General features: G+C 44.2%; 1 pseudogene; it reads right to left on the bottom strand.

Annotated features, from left to right (window-relative positions):
- Positions 1–16,931, bottom strand: part of LOC136329834 (protein FAM204A-like) — an 82,823-nt pseudogene extending 65,892 nt beyond the window's left edge.
- Between the last annotated feature and the right edge of the window lie 2,100 nt (positions 16,932–19,031).

Here is a 19,031-nt window from a genome sequence, read left to right as displayed (position 1 = left end):
GGATAGCTTGGTTGGTTAGTATGTTGTCCCATTATGCAAAGGTTGAGGGTTCTATCCCCAGTCAGAGCACATACAGGAACAGATCGATGTTCCTGTCTCTCTTTTCCTCCCTTTATCTCTAAAAGTCAATAAAATAAATATTTTTTAAAAAATGCACATGTTAAAAAAAATGCATGTACACACACACACACACTGCATTCCCCCATATCTTTGAGGGATATGCTCCCACACCCCCAGTGGATGTTTAGAACTGCAGATGTTTAGTACTGGACTATATATATTATATATTATATATGAGTTACTTGAACGAAACACTGTGATACCTTGATAATTATGATCTGACAACGGAGATGGCTACTAAGTGACTACTGGGTGGAGCATGGATACGCTGCACAAAAGGATGGTTCACATCAGGGTGGGGCAGAGAGGAAGGCGCAAGATTTTATAAGACAACTCAAAATGGCACACAATGTAAAATTTACAGATTATTTCTGGAATTTCCCATTTAATATTTTTGGACCATGATTAACTGAAACCGCAGATAGGGGGTTTAAACTTGTATAGGGCTAAGAAGATGACTGCAAAAGGATCTAGAATATATTATTGTGAAGTTGTTTTTTCTGAACTCCCCTTACCTGCCTAAAAGCAGAGCCTCCCAAAGAATTCAACTATTATAAATCTGCCCTTCCAGGAGTTCTGTGATCAGGGGTAAGCAATCACCTAGACAGATATTGTCACAAAGCTTTCACCTCTCCTATCTATTCTCGTAAGGGACTATTTATCACCCCTAAAAGTCATTTTTTTTCTCATAAGGCCCCTTTTTCTTCATCCAGTTCCCCTGGTAAGATGGTATATAAGCCCAAAGTTCTAACCTCCAGAGTCACATTTTTCTATGAATTCCCACATACATACATTAATAAAATGCCTTTTTTTCTTCCTAATCTGCCATTTGCCAATTTAATTCACAGGTCTTCCCAAAGATTAATCCTAAGAGGGTAGAGGAAAAGGTTTTCCTTCTTGATGATAGCATGTTTTTTAAAGCTTAATTTTTAAAGAGAATATACCATTGTTTGGCATTCTTATTTACTGTTAACTAAGGGATTATATTTTGTGTGGTTGCATACTAACTTGAAGATTTGTGTCCAGTAGAAATGCACATGATTAACATATAGGAGAAAAAAAATAACCCCAAAGGTCATTTTTTATTGTCCTATTGGACATTAACCTATAACTAGGCAATATTTTTATTTTTATTTTAGATTTTATTCATTGATTTTTAGAAAAAGGAGAGAAAGAGGAGGGAGAAGCAGGAAGCATCAACTGTAGTAGTTGCTCCTCCTACGTGCCTTGACCGGGAAAGCCCAGGGTTTCAAACTGGCGACCTCAGCATTCCAGGTTGACAGTTTATCCACTGCACCGCCACAGACCAGGAAGCAATCTTTTTCTAATATTTCTTTATTAAATTATCTGTAAACTCCCAACTTTATATTCTAAGATAATTGTAGATGCACATGCTATTGTAAGAAATAATAGTGATTCTAGACCCTGGCCGGTTGTTCAGTGGTAGAGCGTTGGCCTGGCGTGCGGAAGTCCTGGGTTCGATTCCTGACCAGGGCACACAGGAGAAGCGCCTGTCTTCTCCACCCCTCCCCCTCTCCTTCCTCTGTCTCTCTCTTCCCCTCCCGCAGCCAAGGCTTCATTGGAGCAAAGTTGGCCCTGGTGCTGAGGATGGCTCTGTGGCCTCTGCTTCAGGCACTAGAATGGCTCCAGTTGCAGTGCAGCAATGCCCTAGATGGACAGAGCATTGTCCTGTGGGCTTGCCGGGTGGATCCCGGTCGGGTGCATGTGGGAGTCTCTCTGTCTCCCAGCTTTTCACTTTGAAAAAGATGAAAGAAAGAAAGAAAGAAAGAAAGAAAGAAAGAAAGAAAGAAAGAAAGAAAGAAAGAAGGAAGGAAGGAAGGAAGGAAGGAAGGAAGGAAGGAAGGAAGGAAAAAAAGAAAGAAAGAAAAAAAGAAAGAAAGAAAGAAAGAAAGAAAGAAAGAAAGAAAGAAAGAAAGAAAGAAAAGAAAGAAAATAGTTATTCTATGTACTCTTTACCCAGTTTCCTCCAATGGTAATGCAAAACTGTGGTGCTCTATCACAACCAGGATATTGACACTGATGCAGTCATGATGTAGAACAAATCCATCACCACAAAAATCCACCATCTGCCTTTTTATAGCCACACCCGCCTCCCTCCCCTCTCTACTTCACCTGCACTGACATCTAGAATATGCTTTTTATCAGGCTTACCATCTCACTTCTTCCTTCATTAAAAAATATAATAAAATCTTCAGCACATGTTTATTTTATATTGGAATAAATTTTGTTTTTAAATTTTTAAATCTTGTTTTGAGGATTGCTTTGACACTGGGCTGCCTGTGAGATTGACAGCTCCATGCTTTTACCATTTGGAGTGGGTTTCTATCTCCTGAGACAAAACATGCTTAACATACCTCACTCATCTAAAACACAGCTATTGGGTGTCTCTAAGGTCTTCCCTGTTGGTCCAAAACTCATAGCCCTAAGGCGATTAGATTATTTGGGGTGGCAGGCATGGCAGACTCCCATCCAGAATGACTACTCCATACCTGTTTGCAATCCTGACTGCCTGAAGAGACTCCAGCTGAAAACCTGAACAAGATGGAGAGAAAATAATGGAGAGAGGCAACACCCTGAAGATGGTCAGAGAGAAAAAAGGGAGGCATCTGTTTGGAGATTGTTTAAATTTTACTGTGATTTTCAAGAGATGCTGGACTCAGGGCTGTGGTGAAAAGAGGTTGTCTCTCATATATCCAATTTCAGACTCTTAAAACCGATGTGATCTGTTCTATGAGTGAGAGGTGCAAATATGATTACACTTCTTCGATCTCTCTGACTTTTCAAATCAATCTTTCCAGCTCTCACTTGCCCTTATTAGCACAAAATCCACTCTCTTCCTCTGGAGGCTTCTCTGTCTCAAATTACGACAAATGTTACTTGGTGTTGCTGTTGAAGGCCGTCCTGCCCAGATCAGCAGGGCTGGCCCACTGCTGCAGGCCCACACCTCGCAGTGCCCCACCTGGCCTCCCAGGCTGAGCCCTTGTCCATTACAGACTCTCTGTAATGGATGTCTTCATTGTTCCCAAAGTGCATTGCTGCACAAGACCCATGTGGGTGCAGAGTCTTCCAACCTCAGTCCGTATAGCCCTTGAGAACCCTCACAGAGGCTTCGGTGTCCTTTGCTGCCAGCAGGCCTTGGTCTTTTCATCTGCTTTAGTCAATTATGAGAAATTCAGATAAGATTTCAAATGTTTGCACTTTAAAGTCATCTTTATGTCCAAATTGTGATCCCTTTACTCCCATACTACATATCTGATCCATCAGCAAATGTGTTCAGCCTTATGTTTAAAACATGTACAAAACTCACCTTTTCCCACCACCTCCTCTGTTACCCTGGTCCAAGTCTCACCTTCTCTCACTTAGATCAGAGCAGTGGCCTTGGAAGTGGTTTCCCTGAGGTTCCTGCTCAAAGTCACCTTATCATTAAGACCTTTCCTAATGACTGCAAATAAAATAGCTGCCCCTCCTGTTCTCTTTACTCTGACACATTTTCCTCAATCATTTATACTGCCCTATGACAGTATTTTACTTATTTAAAAAACAAAACAAAACTGTCTTTCTGACCAGACAGTGGCATAGTGGATAGAGTGTTGGCCTGAGATGCTATGGACTCAGGTTTGAAACCCCAAGGTTTCTAATCAAGCTCTTGGTTCCAAACTCAGTTTTAGCCAGAAAAAGTCCTCCTTTGGTTGATTTTTGTATATACTGGATATAACAACTACAGGCTGTCTTTGATTTGTTTATTTATTTTGAAATTAAATTTAAAGGGGTGACATTGATCAATAAGAGTACATAGGTCTCAGGTGAACATCTCTATAGCATTTGAACTGTTGACTGTGTTGTGTGCCCATCACCCAAAGTCAATTCATTTTTGGTCACTGTATTATTTGTCCCTCTTTACTCCCTTCCCCTCAACTTTCCACCCTGGGTAATGATTTCACTTTTATCTATGCCCCTGAGTCTCAGTTTTATAAGGCAATAAACCCAGTGATAATCTTGTCCTTTGGCTTTTATATTTGAGTTTAACTGGATTTAAGTGTTGCAGTTGTTTGTTATCCTTCTTCTTCAGTCTCTTGTTGTACCCTAACATGTTTATTTTCAAATAGTGGTTGAAGAAACGGATTAAAAAGCGTGGGCAACAGTGAAACCTCTAACTGGATTGCAGCCAACAGGAAGATTGGTATCTTCCTTCAGTAACTTGGGGTAACGAACTGATGAGGACAGGTATATCGACATTAGCAAAAGCAGTAAGTTTACCTGGATAAGGGCCTTGTTTTACCTTTTTCTCTATTAAAGTTAAGTTTTGTTTTATCCAGAATGATTGCCTATTAATAATTTTTCTTTATTTTAGTGTTTGAATTTATTTTATTGAGTACTAAACTGTAATATACATAGTACTTTACTTTAAACTTTTTTCTGTTAATGGAAAAGCATTAGTTTCCTATAGGAGAAAAGACTGATAATTTTCTACCCTGCACTCTCATTAGTTTCATTAGTTAGGAGAATGATATGGGGGATTACTTGTCTGAAATTTATTCTGAGCCAGTGGAAACTAATTAGAAGTAAAGAAAGTGATTTTGCCATTGTCAGAGCCAAGAAAAGGTGTTTGGATTTTAGCCAGACAGGTATTCTGGGTTTTAAGAGGCAAACTGGAGGATGAGAGTGTTTCCAGAAACTAAAATCACTTTAGTATAGTATTTAAACAAGCCTCGTGAAGGGGAGAGGGAGGGTGGAAGAAGGAGTTATCATAGAGGTATATTTTTGTGTGTAAGGAAATATCGGATCAAAACCTAAATTTTTAATGATTGTATTGAAATCTGAAAAGGGTGCAAAGTAAATGATAGGTACCGAAGAGTAAGGACTGGCCTGGCTCGGGGGTGGCAAAAATATGGCCTGTGTCTTGCTTTACCCACGGCTAGTGTTGCAAGTGAATCATGCTCTTCTTCCTTGTGTAAGTCTGAAAATGCCTCAGATTCCTCAAAATAGCATTCCAAGTAGCACTATCAGTCATCTGAGTTAGAAGGATGGGTGAATCCTGTTTGCTTTCCTGCCTTCAAATCCTTAATAATGTTGGCAGAGTAAAAGCCCAGAATGAATTGAGGCTTATAAAAATCTTAAAAGCAGTGAAAGGAACACTTTTAAAGGTTATTAGATAAGAAGAGGTGTTACTATTTGACTGAAAGAGGGCAAAGAGGGGTCATTTGGGGACTAAATTGAGTGGAATAATTATTGGTAAGAGGATTATCACCCAAACAAAAAAATTAATAAATCTCCTAACTTAGGTGAATTGTGGTCTGGGTTATTTAATAAATTTGAAGATGAGATCAGTGAGTCATTACTGGTTATTTCTGAGTAATTTTGAAAAAGGTTGGAAGTAGAATAAATGTACTTCCAATTTCCAAATTTTGTGATTCCACAAACTACATGTGAGCATATAACTTAATTTTTTCTTATGTGAAATCTCAGAAGCCAACGGTATTATTAGCATGATAGATTAGGGAATGATTTTTAGATCTCAGCAAGATATTTCAGTGTGGACTGAGAAGTGTGTGGCCTAGGCTGTGAATACAGAAAGGGAGGGATATTTGGGGTTAATTGAATGATTTCTTGGAGTACAGATAATAGATTTGTGTCTTCCTAATGGAATGCTTTAATGGTTTTCTAAAATACTGTGTCCTCATCTTTTTTTCCCCCCTAAATAAACTGTATACTGCTCTTCTGGTCAGTTTTATTGATGACGTTCTTGAACTACTATGGTCTTCCCTTCCCTTTTACATGTTCTTGATGCCACTTAGAAGCATAAGAATGGATCTCTGTGTTTGACTCTTGAGTCCCATTATGGTAAAAATTAACGGTGCACTACTTATTCTTATGTGTGGCTTGTCTGCATTTACAGAGTATGATGACCCTAGAGCCTGATCCTTCACATGAGCAAAGAGGCCCTGAATTTTCTGAAGGTGGGATAGGTTCCTTACTTTGACCTTGGTATTGTGTAGTTGGTTATTTTGAGCAGACCTAATATGTGAGTTGTCCTTTAGTAATTCCCCAAGAATGTAGTGACATCTTAAAAATACTTTTCCATCTCTGTGGCTCAGAAAGGAACAAAAAAGCCAAAGTCTAAATTAAATTAAACCTCTGTAAAATTTGAAAATATTGTATAATAATTAGGTAATGGGTAATGTTTAAAGTTTTCAAAGATTTTTAAATTTGTTACAAAAATAATATATTTTAATGACAAAATAAATTGTTGAATAGTTTAAAAAAACAATTCCATCACCCAGGATGAACTCATTAACATTTTTCTGCATATCCTTTAAAACTTCTCTTGATATATAGGTATAAATACATATTTTTATTTCACAGGAATGGGATTAAACCATCTATTGGGTTATATAGTCCTTTTTTTTTCCTTAATACTTTATGATTTGCTTCTTTCTTTGTCAACAAATGTAAATATATAATTTTAATAATTGGATTGTATTCTATTATTATTAGCCACTGACTTGCACTAAAGAATTCACCACATTTTAGGACTTTCTTCTTTTCATTTTATTTCATCTTCACTGGCTACCTTGTCAGGTCATTTACAAATGAAGCAAGTGAGACACAGATAGGTTAAATTACTTGTCCAAGGTCACACAGCAGCAAATAGCAGAGCATAAATGTGTGTCAAACCATACACATATGGTACCTTGCTAAACCATCCTTTTTTTACATACTCCATTTTGAACATTTAGATTGTTTTTGAGCTATTGTTATATATCACATTGTGATGGACATCCACTGGACACCTAAGTAGAGATGCCCCACATTGAGCTTTTGGCTCAGGAAGAAGGCAGAGCTAAAGATGTGAACAGTAGAGATTGGGGACAGGATTTATAGAACAAAAGGTTTCTGTATAAGATTTGGCCTCAGTTAGGAACAGAGACAGTTCTTCAATGGTGACAGGTGTGAGGGGCAGGTAGGCACTGGTGGCATTGGTGATGGGTCAGTGAAGGAGTTCCCTCTAAAGGTTTGTTTCCTCTGTGCAGGATGAGGCGTCTCTGATGACTGGTGTGGAATATGGACGAGAGCAGAGGGGAAGGTATGGGACACTGTGGGCAAACAGGAAAGGCACTCTGGAGGAAGGTGTGCAAGGATTGCCTGATGGAGTGAGTGCACCTGTAAGATTTGGGGTCATAAATAGAGAGAGGCAGCACATTCAGCCCTGATGTAAGATTCTTTCCAGCAGCATCTGGATTTGCCTGGACAGGGTTTAATGGGGGGGGGGGGGAGGTAAGGAAGCTAAGGGTATTTGCAACCTAGGCATAATGAGATGGACCGTGGACTCAGCTGAGTAACAGAGGTGGTGGTGGGGGTGGCAGCTCCAGTATGATATGACCCTGTGTCCCAGGCCCATTGGCAAGACTTGCTGAGAGAACTGAGGACACTCTGCCCCATCCAAGTGCAATAAGCTAGTTTGTTACCTGGGCATTGTCAAGATCACCCTCCCTTCTCCCTCCCTGGGGTGGGGAGGGGACAGGCAAAAGGAGGCAACTGTGTGTTATGATCATATGGAAGATTTTTATAAGTAATTTGTGGCTAATAATGAAAAATTGAAGCTCGGGAATTAATTTCCTTTCGTTGAGCCTATTGAAGGTTATCCCTTTCAGGTCACTTTATCTCACTTATGTTCAGCTAAGGTTCCTTGAGTGGGAGAGAAATGACTAGAGTGAAAGCCAGCCCTGTAAGCAGTGTGCAAAGTCTGCAGTGTAGCTTTGTACGCAGAGCCTGCAGTGAGCAACATCCAAGTGACTCCAGGGGCTTCTGTCCTTATGAATGGTAATGCTTTAGGGGGCTTTGAGCCCTGTAAGTGACTCACGTTTGCTACTCCTGCTGCAGAGTTTTTTGTGGGGTCTGGAATTAGGGCCTTACAAATTCATATTCCGAGGTTATCACGGAGACGCCTGACAGTCTACCATTATCTCTTCTCCCCCTTTTCCATAGTAGGAGTTATAGCCTGGTGGGCTTCCCAGCTACATGCTACCTCCCAGCATCCCTGCAGTTGAGTGTAGCCATGAGACTAGGTTTAAGAAACTCAGTGGAGTGGTGGAGGTGATGCACGGCACTTCTAGGCTGGTGTTGTAGGCACTCTGTGCCTCCTCTATGCTCTCTTTCCAGTTTCTACCAACCGGACCACAGAGAGGCCTGCAGCTTGGCCTCAGTCAAGGGCAAAGCAAGAGGGAAGGTAAATAAGATGGAAAGAACCTGGGCTCTCAAAGATCTGCCAGGCAGGAATGCTCACATTGGATTCTGTCTTAGGCCAGCTTCCTTAGAACAGATTCTGTCCTGGAGGCTTCCTGGAGTGTTCTCTCAGGAGCAGCCCCAGCAAGGGGCAGAGTGGAAGCTGAACCGCAGTGAAGTTAGATGAGAGGCCGCAGCTCATCCTGCAGGGAGCTCTGCAGCCAGGATGGCCCTTTGCAGTCAACCTAGATTGAGGCAGGGTGGGGGGGGAGGCTAGTATTCTATATCTGCTAATGCTTCTTAGATGCAAGCTGCCCCTGGAAGGGGTATAACTTCAATGAGGCAGCTCCCTCTGACCAAGGGCAATGCCCAGAGAGGGCTCAGCTATGAGCTCTCAGAAATCAACCCCCTCCCCCTAGGCAGCTGGGGAGATGGCACCTCAGTCCTGAAGGGGGAACCGGGTATCTCAAAGCACTCATTGCAGATGTCACTAAGGGAGAAATGTGTGTTCTTCCAGCCATCGATTTCTTGTTGGGTCTCTTTATCACAGCATCCTCTCTTTACCCAACTCTGACAAAGCTCTGCATATTTACAGGTGCATAGCTTGTACAGCCTGTCCTGAGACACAGGCAGGTCAGCGGTTCGCAAGGTGAGGTCCACAGACCAGCAGAATCAGCATCAGCATCAGCATCAGCTGGGAACTTGTTTTAATTGCAATTCTCCTGCCTCCCTGCCAGACCTACTGAGTTAGAAACTGGGGATGGGGCCCAGCGACCTGTGCTTCAACAACCCCTCTGAGGCACACTCAAAGTGGAGAGTCGCTGCCCTAGATTTTCTTCCTTCTAGATTCAGAGCACCAACTACCGTGCTGCACACACAAGGCCTGGAGGGCGATCAGAGCAGCTTCTCCTTCAGGCCCTGGGCTGCATATTAAGATGCTCACAGCCTGCAGTCCCAGTCCTCCTACTTGCCCTCTGATACTATCGGCCCCCTTCTTTCCTCTGCCCTGGACTCTCACAGCTTTGGGCCCATCCACTTGGTGTCCAGTCCCAGGTGTGCTGGCTACTGGCTGACTGACCTTAGTCAAATTTGTTGCTGGGCTTCAGTTTCCTCATCTGTATAATGGGGATAAGACCCACCCTACATAACTACTGTGATACCAGCATAAGATAACATACCTGACACCAGGCATTTCATAATTGTGAGCTCCCATCCTTTAATATTCTTCCTGGGCCCACCTGCTTTGTTCCAATAAAGATTTCAAGAATAAACTGACCAGGCGGTGGCGCAGTGAATAGAGCATTGGACTGGGACGCAGAGGACCCAGGTTTGAAACCACAAGGTCGCCGGCTTGAGTGCAGCTTCATCCAGCTTGAGCGTGGGCTCATCAGCTTGAGTGCGGGGTTGCTGGCTTACGTGTGGGATCACAGACATGACCCCATGGTCGCTGGCTTAAGCCCAAAGGTCACTGGCTTGAAGTCCAAGGTCGCTGGCGTGAGCTCAAGGTCTCTGGCTTGAGCAAGGGGTCACTCACTCTGCTCTAGCCCCCTGGTCAAGGCACATATAAGAGAGTAATCACTGAACAACTAAGATACCGCAACAAAGAATTAATGCTTCTCATCTCTCTCCCTTCCTGTCTGTCTGTCCCTCTCTCTGTCTTTCTCTCTTTCTCTCTCTCTGTCACACACACACACACACACACACACACACACACACACACACACACAAGATTTCAAGAATAGGTCTAACCTGACCAGGTGGTGTCACAGCGGATAGAGCGTTGGACTGGGATGTGGAGGACCCAGGTTCGAGACCCTGAGGTCTCCAGCTTGAGCGCAGGCTCATCTGGTTTGAGCAAAGCTCACCAGCTTCAACCCAAGGTCACTGGCTTGAGCAAGGGGTTACTCGGTCTGCTATAGCTCCACGGTCAAGGCACATATGAGAAAGCAATCAATGAACAACTAAGGTGTCAAAACACAAAACTAATGATTGATGCTTCTCATCTCTCTCCATTCCTGTCTGTCTGTCCCTATCTATCCCTCTCTCTGACTCTCTCTCACTGTATCTGTAAAAAAAAAAAAAAAAAAAGAATAGGTCTTGTTCATACGGAAAGGCAAACTACTAGTAACTAAAGTTACAGTGACCCTCCCAAGGGAATTTACACTTTAGCTGCAGCCCAAGGATTGCATTACCACTAACTTTTTAAAAGCTGGGTGGTAGGGAGAGAGGTGAGGCTTCCTTCCTGGCTCATACTTCCTTCCTGAAATCACACTGCATGTGGGCCCCTCTCCCATGTCTGGATTTGTGGTGACCCTTCCCCAAACTTTGACCTTGAGGTGCCTCCATTCTAATAAAAGTGCCCCTATGTACAGACATCTGAGCAAACCAGCTGGGCTGCGGGTTGTGATGTTGGGAGTTATCCAGTGAGCCCCAAATGCCCCACTGGATCAGGATGGAGATTCTTTCTAGACCTGCTTCTTTCATCTGAAAGTTGAAAATCATCCTCAAGACATCTCATGGCCCAAATCTCAGGGTTCCCCAAGGTCAGCCTGACTCCAAATCAGAGAGAATAAGGAATTTCAAGGACACCCCTAAAAATCCTCTCTGACCTGATAGTCAAGGGCTGACAGTTTGTAATCCTGGGGCCAACGCCTTCTATCCTGCATTGAGAGAGCAGACACTCAAAGGAGGAGGGCCAGCAGCTTCCATTTAGGTCAGAGATGCTGTAGCTACAGCAGGCTCACCTGAGAGCGGGTCTTTGTAGGTGGGAGCTCTAGGCAGCTGGAGACGGAGGGCTCCTAGGTCAAACAGGACACAAATTCCAGGTCACAGATCATACCTCATCACCCAGCATGATGCTGGCATTTCATCCCAACTCATGCTTTTCTCTGAGGTCTTCATCAATTCCATAGGGCAACTTCCTACTTTCTATGTCAGTAGTCAGTTATAGGAAAAGTCACTTCCTATCACCATATGCACAGGCAGTCCACCCTCAGCACTGCTCTGAGATGCTGCAGGCCTGAGAGGCTCACAGAATGCATCAAAGGAGCTGGGCCTTGCAATGTCTGTCTCCAGACCTGCCCAGTGGCCAGTAGGGATCACTCAATTCTGTTCTAGCTTCAAGATCCTGCAGAGATCTTCTGCAGTGTCCCAAAACAGGGAACCTGGGGTTTGTGCTGAGTCAATGCCAGTTATAGCCATCTATATTTGGACAGAGAGCTTTGGAAAGAACTCATTGAGTTCTTTTTCATGCATCTCATCTGTCCTCCACCTCACCTCTGTGAGGAAGGGATGGCAGGCTTAGACAGGGAAGCAGGCTCAGGGAGACTATGGGATTGACCTCAGTTACACAGCTAGTAAGGGGTGAGTTGGGACTTGTTCCCAGACCTTCCATCTCCAAATCTGGTTCATTTCCCATTGACGATGGAACAGTTCTAGTGGCAAAGCCTAGAGCAAGTCTGCTACCTTTTATGGCATCTGTCAAAGAAAAAGAGGGAGGAGGGAGGTCTGGACTGAAGGCTACTGGGAGTCCAGTGGAAGGGTCTGCTGTTTCCCAGCACTGGGCATCCTTCACGGGTGCTGCCCAGTCAGGAGGGGCGGGATTCTGCAGTGGCTTTCTCTTATGGTTTGGAATTGTGTGTTTTTCCCAGGAGACAGAGGCCTGAGTTTAGATGAGTGATGTCCCCAGGGAAGTTGCTTTGTATATTAAAACTGCTCTCCACTAAAGACTCCAAGATGGATCAAGAGGAGAGTCTTTGATTTAAGAGAAAGAAATAGAATCGAGGCATGGAAGTCACAGCTGCAGGCCTGGGTCCTTAGAAGAGCTGGAAGCTCATGTTCTCTGGAGACACAACTGAATGTTTTCATAAAGTCATGGGTGTGCCATTACCCTGCCACAGTCCTCCTGGAAGGGGGTGTGAGGTGTGACTTGCCTGTTGAACTGCCAGGCACAGTGGTACAGCGGAGCACTATGCCCGGCCACCATCAGTGTCTCTTCAGACCAGTCTGGTCACAATTGCATTGAGGAAACTGAGGCAGCTTGGCAGGCTCTCCTTCCTGTGATGTCAGAGCTTGAGTCAGGCTGACTCCTGCAGAAACTGCTTCACAGAGCAAAGAATGTCTGCTCTATCTGGACGCGGCAACTCACACACTCCCTGCTTTTCTCTGGACGCCTCAGTGGATCCTTTTGTCTGTTATTCGGAGTGTTCTCAGAGCTACGCTGTGATAGGGGGAGGACTCTAAGCACCTGGGAAGTTTTGGCAGTAATAGAAAAACGTCAAGGTTTGATGTACCATAAAAAACCTTGCCTTAGAATGAAAAAGTCTGTTCCATGACATTATCCTTGCAACTATATTGAAGTAATTAAACAGTCCTCCTGGTGTAAGCAAGCAAGGAGTATGTTCTGTAGCCTTCTCAGGCCTACCTTCTATGAATACGTTTGCTCATTCTTAGGGAAAGAAATATCTCTACTGTTATTTTCTCAGAGAAGCTGGTTGACCATAACCCAACATTACAGTCATAGCGGGCCAAACATCTTTAAATAATCTTTAAATATATTTTGGTAGCTATTATCAAAACCTTATTGAAACAACATGTTCAATGGATAAAGAGACTTCATTTTGCATGCATATAGGACCATGAGTAAAAAGAAAAGTGGTTGATTTTTAGCTATGTTAGAGCAAAACAAATCATGGTTAAGTAACAGTGCAATTTAGGGGACGGCCATGGTCCGTCCCTTCGGTGGTTAAAGATCATAAGGATTTGAGAGATGGACATGCCACATCAACCCGGTTCTTGGTTACAAATGAGCCTCTAGTTGATCTTGGGTTCACGTTTTCTGTCACTTACTGTTCCCTGAAAGACTGAGATGCCTGTGATCACATGAAATAAGGGACAGGGATGTAATTCATCTTGACTTCTGATCCATCAGTTATTTGTATTATTTTTTTTTTATTTATTCATTTTAGAGAGGAGAGGGAGAGACAGACAGAGAGAGAGAGACAGAGAGAGAGACAGAGAGAGAGAAGGGGGAGAGGAGCTGGAAGCATCAACTCCCATATGTGCCTTGACCAGGCAAGCCCAGGGTTTTGAACCAGCGACCTCAGCATTTCCAGGTCGACACTTTATCCACTGCGCCACCACAGGTCAGGCCTTATTTGTATTATTATGCTGGCGCAGACCCTGTGATGCACTTCCCAGGGCCTCTAGACCTACTCTTAAGAGTTTCTGTGTACCCCTTCCCCAACTGCCTTTATCTTGAACAGTCCCCACCAGTGACTGTCTTAGGCAGACAGCTTTTAGGTCATTACTTTTCTCAGCTGAAAGCACCAGGACTCTTCCTGAGATAGCCCATAGCCAGTGACAAACCTGTGCAGAAGCATGTAAGGTTATAGTTTCCAAAAATGGTCATTGCAGTATCTCTGGTCCCACATGTTCTTCTAGACCCTTTTCGCTGCTCCACCAAGAGCTGGAGTCTATTTCCCCTCCCCTATCTTTGAAACTGGGTGGGCCTTAGTGATGACTTCCATACAGAATGTGGTGAAAGTGACACAGTTTGACTTATGAGGCTGGGCCAGGAAAGGCAGTATTGCTTCCATCTGCCTCTCTCTCTCCAGACACGTGGCCTTGGAACTCAGCCGCCATGTTGTGAGGAAGCCCAGGCCACAGAGAAGATATGGGTGAATTTGTTGGTCTCAGCCTAACTGCCTCTGGGATGAATGGCCAGACCCAGTGGGGGTAGAGGGAGTAAGCCTCCAGAAGATTTCAGGTCCAATTTTCCACTGACAGAGTGGAGAAGAGGTAATCTATCCCTGCAAAGTTCTGCCTAAATTAAAGACCTGTGAGAAAAATCCCTTGTCATTCCTTTAAGCCACGGCCTTTGGGGATGGTTTACTGTGCAGACATTGATACCTGATATAGATTTAAGTGCCTGGGAGAAGGGTGCTACCATAATAAGGCCTAAAAATGGGACTTCAGCACTGGGTGGTGGATGGAGGCTGGAGGGGCCTAGAGGAAATGGCTAATAAAAACCTAAATGGCTTCAAAGGGAATGTCAGGACAAGCTGGGTGGCCCTGGAGGTTCACAGCAGTGCGTCCAGTCCTACACACTCTGGAACCATGCCACGCCCAGTGAAGAAGTGGAGCTGTATTTCTCCTCCCCTTGACACTGGGCAGGTCCCAACTTGGCTGGGTAGCTCAGTTGGTTAGACTGTCATCCCAATATGCCAAGACTGTGAGTTCAATAACTGATCAGGGAACATAACAAGAATCAACCAATGAATGCATAAATGAATGGAAAAACAAATCAATATCTTTCTCTCTCCTCACATCCTTCCTTTCTCTCTCTAAAATCAATAAGTAAAAAAAATTTTTTTTTAATGGGCAGGCCTCTGTTTATCCTGATGGGAGAGGGCAACATTAAACTGTCATTGTTTTAAAGCCCCTGCAGTGGAGGGGCAGGAAAAGATGGACTCACAGAACTAATCTATCAGTACTCTTAACAAACACTTTAAAAACCAACTCTACGTAGCATATGCCTAAACTGACTAATAAAAAATGCTTAGTAACACAGGATTTGAATTTCCTTTTTTGTGTTCATACTCAATTCTAAGCCTTTCCTGGGTTAAAAACTCTAACTCACCAAGGGAACAATGATGTTACCATTTCGAGGGAATTAGGGCCCATTCCAAGCAAACAGGGATGACTTTCTTGCTATGCCAAGGTTACTCACAGACAACATTTTGGGCTGGAATGTGAGATCTGGAACTATAGACTCTGGAACTAAGGAGACTTTTCTCATGACAATAGGGACAGTTGGAGCCCAATTACATAGTAGCTTTGCTTAAACTCTGTGATTCCAGTTCATAGCCCCCTGATGGTGTGGCCTGCCTGTGTACCCTGGCTCACATCCTCCCTAATTGACAAGTAGTTGGTTTTTTAACATTTATTTATTTATTTATTTATTTATTTATTTATTTATTTATTTTTAAGACTTTATTTATTCACTTTAGAGAGGAGAGAGAGAGAGAAGGGGAAGGAGCAGGAAGCATCAACTCCCTTATGTGCCTTGACCAGGCAAGCCCGGGGCTTTGAACCAGCAGCCTCAGTGTTCCAGGTTGATGCTTTATCCACTGCGCCACCACAGGTTAGGCCCTAATTGCCAAGTTTGGTTTAAGCCCCCACCCTCCTTCCTTTCTCACTCTGTTGGAACTCCTTTTTTGACTACTTACTGCTCTTCTGAATTCTTTTCATGCTCTTCCAAGCTGTCAGGGCCACACCACTTGAATATTTTAAATCCAACCGGATTCTGAACATCCAGCCTGTCTTTGTCTGGTTCCCATTGAGGCCATTTCAATGACAGATGGAACAAACAAAGATGATCCTTGCTGAATTATTTATAATAATATAAGAATTGAAAACACATAAAATGTCCAATAAAGAAACTGTTGATTCTCAGGTCACACTCAGGGTAAGGCAGCAAGGGAGAAACCTGCCGTAGCTTCTTCTGGCCTGGGAGATCTCAAGCCAAATGCAGCACTCAGCATAGACAACCCACACAGTTCTAAGCCAGCGCTGAGTGCACAAAGCAAGTCTACCAGCTGCCCAAGAGGGGCCAACAGCAGCGACCTGTGTCTGCGCATTGCACACCTGCTCGCAGGTACACAAAGACATGAGGCATGCCTTATTTCCCTATGTATGTGACACTCCCATGTATAAGGCGCACTTTAATTTTGAGGCCTGAATTTTGAAAAAAAAATGTATTACATAAAGTTATTGAACTCAAGTTTTATTCATCATAAAATTCATGCAACTCCTCATCACTGTCAAAACTCCCATCCATTAGCTTGTCCTCATCTGTGTCTGACGACGAATCACTGTCTTCAACAAGAGCGCAAAAACAAGTGCAAAAAAGCAGGAAATGCAAGTAAAAAAAATCTACAACCACCGTAGAAGATGCACCCAGTTTTTAGACCCCAACATTTTCGTAAAATGGTGCATCTTATACATGGGGAAATACAGTAGCTAAAGAACTTACCTCATATCTGCGCAGAGCTTGAGATACAGAAACCCAGCAATGAGAACAGGCCTGCAACCTGTCTCCCACACAGTGAAAGGCCAGGTAAGCTCATTCATGCCTGTTGGGCAAACAAGTGTGTCAGGCTTGCTCGCTTGTACTTTGCCGAATTGGTGCATGAGCACGGGGCAGCACCATGTATGTATAGTCTATGTAAGGCTGCAGGTGTTTGCTCTCAGGGCGGCAGATTGTAGATTGCGGATTGCCTGCCGTCATTGGGAGGAGCCAGTTTTTGCTATTGTTTGCTGGAAAAGGGGTCCCTCCCCCACCTGTTTGCTCATCACACTGAGAGAGAGAAGCGGTTTTCCCTGCCTGCTTGCTTGTCTGCCATTGCAAGGCTCTCATAAACGGTATGGCCCACCATCCTCCGGCTCCACAGTCCCTTTACCGTCTGCCCGAATTCAGTGTGAACCTGCCTGGCCACGGCCACTGGCCTCACAATGCTGAGGTATGGCTCTGGGTGTTTACTTAGGAAGGGCTTCAGGAGTGCCATCTGGTTGAAGGGGAACTGGTGGACTTGGGTGCAAGCTTGTCAGTGTTTTTGTTTTAAATGGAGATTATAACTCGCCACCCTCCCTACCCATTGCCACTTAGACCAGGAACGCAAAGAAGGCAGGCAGTACCCGACTCCACCAAAGAGACCCTCCAGCGGTGGGGTTTTCAGGCACCAGAAGTAGGGCCAGAAAATTGCTCTTGACTTGGGAGGTCCCTTGAGAGCAGAAAATTGTGCTCAAATCCCTCACAACAAAATATGGTCTCCGGCTCAGCGAGTGGATAGGTTGGCAAGAATGGCTGGGAGTTGCTTTCCAGGTAGGAAAGCTGAAAGAGCAGTTCACACCTGGGCAGGCAGTACTCTCCAGAAGGCCTGAGGGTTTGTCACCTGCTCCTCCAGGTGCTGAGTTGGCAGAAGACTTCGGCAGTCACTTAATGCAGTACCTAGTCTCCGTGTCTGCACTAGCACAGGCCCCAGACTTAGAATTAATCAGCCTTCACATCTGTGAATGACATTTTTCACATGGAAGTTGAGGAAGTAAAGGGGAGTAGGAGGAAAATTCAAGCAGCTGGGGATTCCAGCTTCTCATGCAGGGAAAACCCCGGGCCAGGGCAGCATAACCTCAGAGCAGGTGCTAGCCCACACCGCACAGAGTAGCACATAGGAAGGCACTGACACTCAAATGCTCGTGGCTTGGCCTACAGAAAGCTAAGCAGGGAGGTAGCTGGGGCAATGGAGGCAGCCCTGAGCCCTGTCTGCTAATCTTTAAGGAAGGGTGAGATTTGGGCTGTTGAGTGTGGGTATGAGCAGGACAGGGCTAACATGAGCAAAGGTTTAGATGTGGGAACATGCTGGGGTCAGTGAGAAGACTGGTCTAGCTGGAACAGACCGTTTGGGGCACATGGGGAAGGACCAGATATTGAACTTCCTTGAATACCAGGCCAAGCAGTTTAGACCTTATCCTGAGGGCACTGGGGAGTCACAGATGGTACTGGAGCAGGAGACCGATTTCATGTGCATATTGATGTATAAGGATAAATCTAGCCTGCTTCGTGCAGAAATCATTTGCAGCTGAGAGTCTAGGGGCAAGGAGGCCAGCAAGCCTCTAAAGCTTTCACCCAGCATGAGGTGCTGGGGCCTAATCTTAGAAACACCAAGTGGAAGAATCCACAGAAATTCCGGGCTCCAGACTCACCCCGACACTGCTCCTTCTTGGCTTTTGCCATCAACAGCACTGATCTGGCTATTTCTCATCTGTGGGTGTTTTCCTGGAAGAACTTAGTAGACTCCAAGAAAATGATTCAGTGGACATATGCAGATCTGAGATGATGAGCCCATGTCAAGAGGGATGTGCACAGGCTGAGTGTGAGGAAGAAGCTGGCTTTCTGCAAGACAGGCTCAATCCTGTCTCTGCAGATTGGAGTGCCAAGCTTGGGTTGGGTATGAAGCTCTGAGGAACTCAGCTGATCTTGCAGTTCTGCAGATTGGCAGCCAGAAAGGCTCATCAATGCCCCAGCGCAGCTACAGGGCGCAGAGTGGGCAGTTGCTGATATCTCATGTTTATTCCCAGCTAGTGGCCTCAGGAGGCGTTTTGCTCTATCGGTCAGCCAGAATAACTATTGCTACAGATCTGGAGCTCACCTACTGGTCACCATTTCCTGTTAAGATGTGTGAGAGCACAAATACCCTGCAGAGACCTGGATGCTGAAAACTACAAAACATGAAAAAAAGAAAAAAAAACCCCAACTACAAAACATTGCTGAGAACAATTAAAGATCTAAACAAATGGAGGGATATGACCTGTTCATGGCTTATAGGACTCAGTATTGTGAAGATGTTAATCCTCCCAAATTTTTCCATAGAGTCAATGAAATCGCAATCAAAATCCTAGGAGGTTCTTTTTGTAGAAATTGACAAGCTGATTCTGAAATTTACATGGAATGACTGCAAACAACTTTGAGAACACTGGGGGAGCACTGCCTCTCTCCGAGTTCACTAGGAAGTTCATCCAGACAGAGTGGCATTGGCATAAAGATAGACAAATAGATCAACGGTACAGAATAAAAAGCCCAGAAGTAAACCCAAATGTATTTGGACAAG

The sequence above is a fragment of the Saccopteryx bilineata genome, chromosome 3, assembly GCF_036850765.1.
Source record: "Saccopteryx bilineata isolate mSacBil1 chromosome 3, mSacBil1_pri_phased_curated, whole genome shotgun sequence".
NCBI classification, from domain to species: Eukaryota; Metazoa; Chordata; class Mammalia; order Chiroptera; family Emballonuridae; genus Saccopteryx; species Saccopteryx bilineata.
Note: the sequence above shows the minus strand (reverse complement) of the source record. Positions and strands in the feature narration are given on the sequence as shown.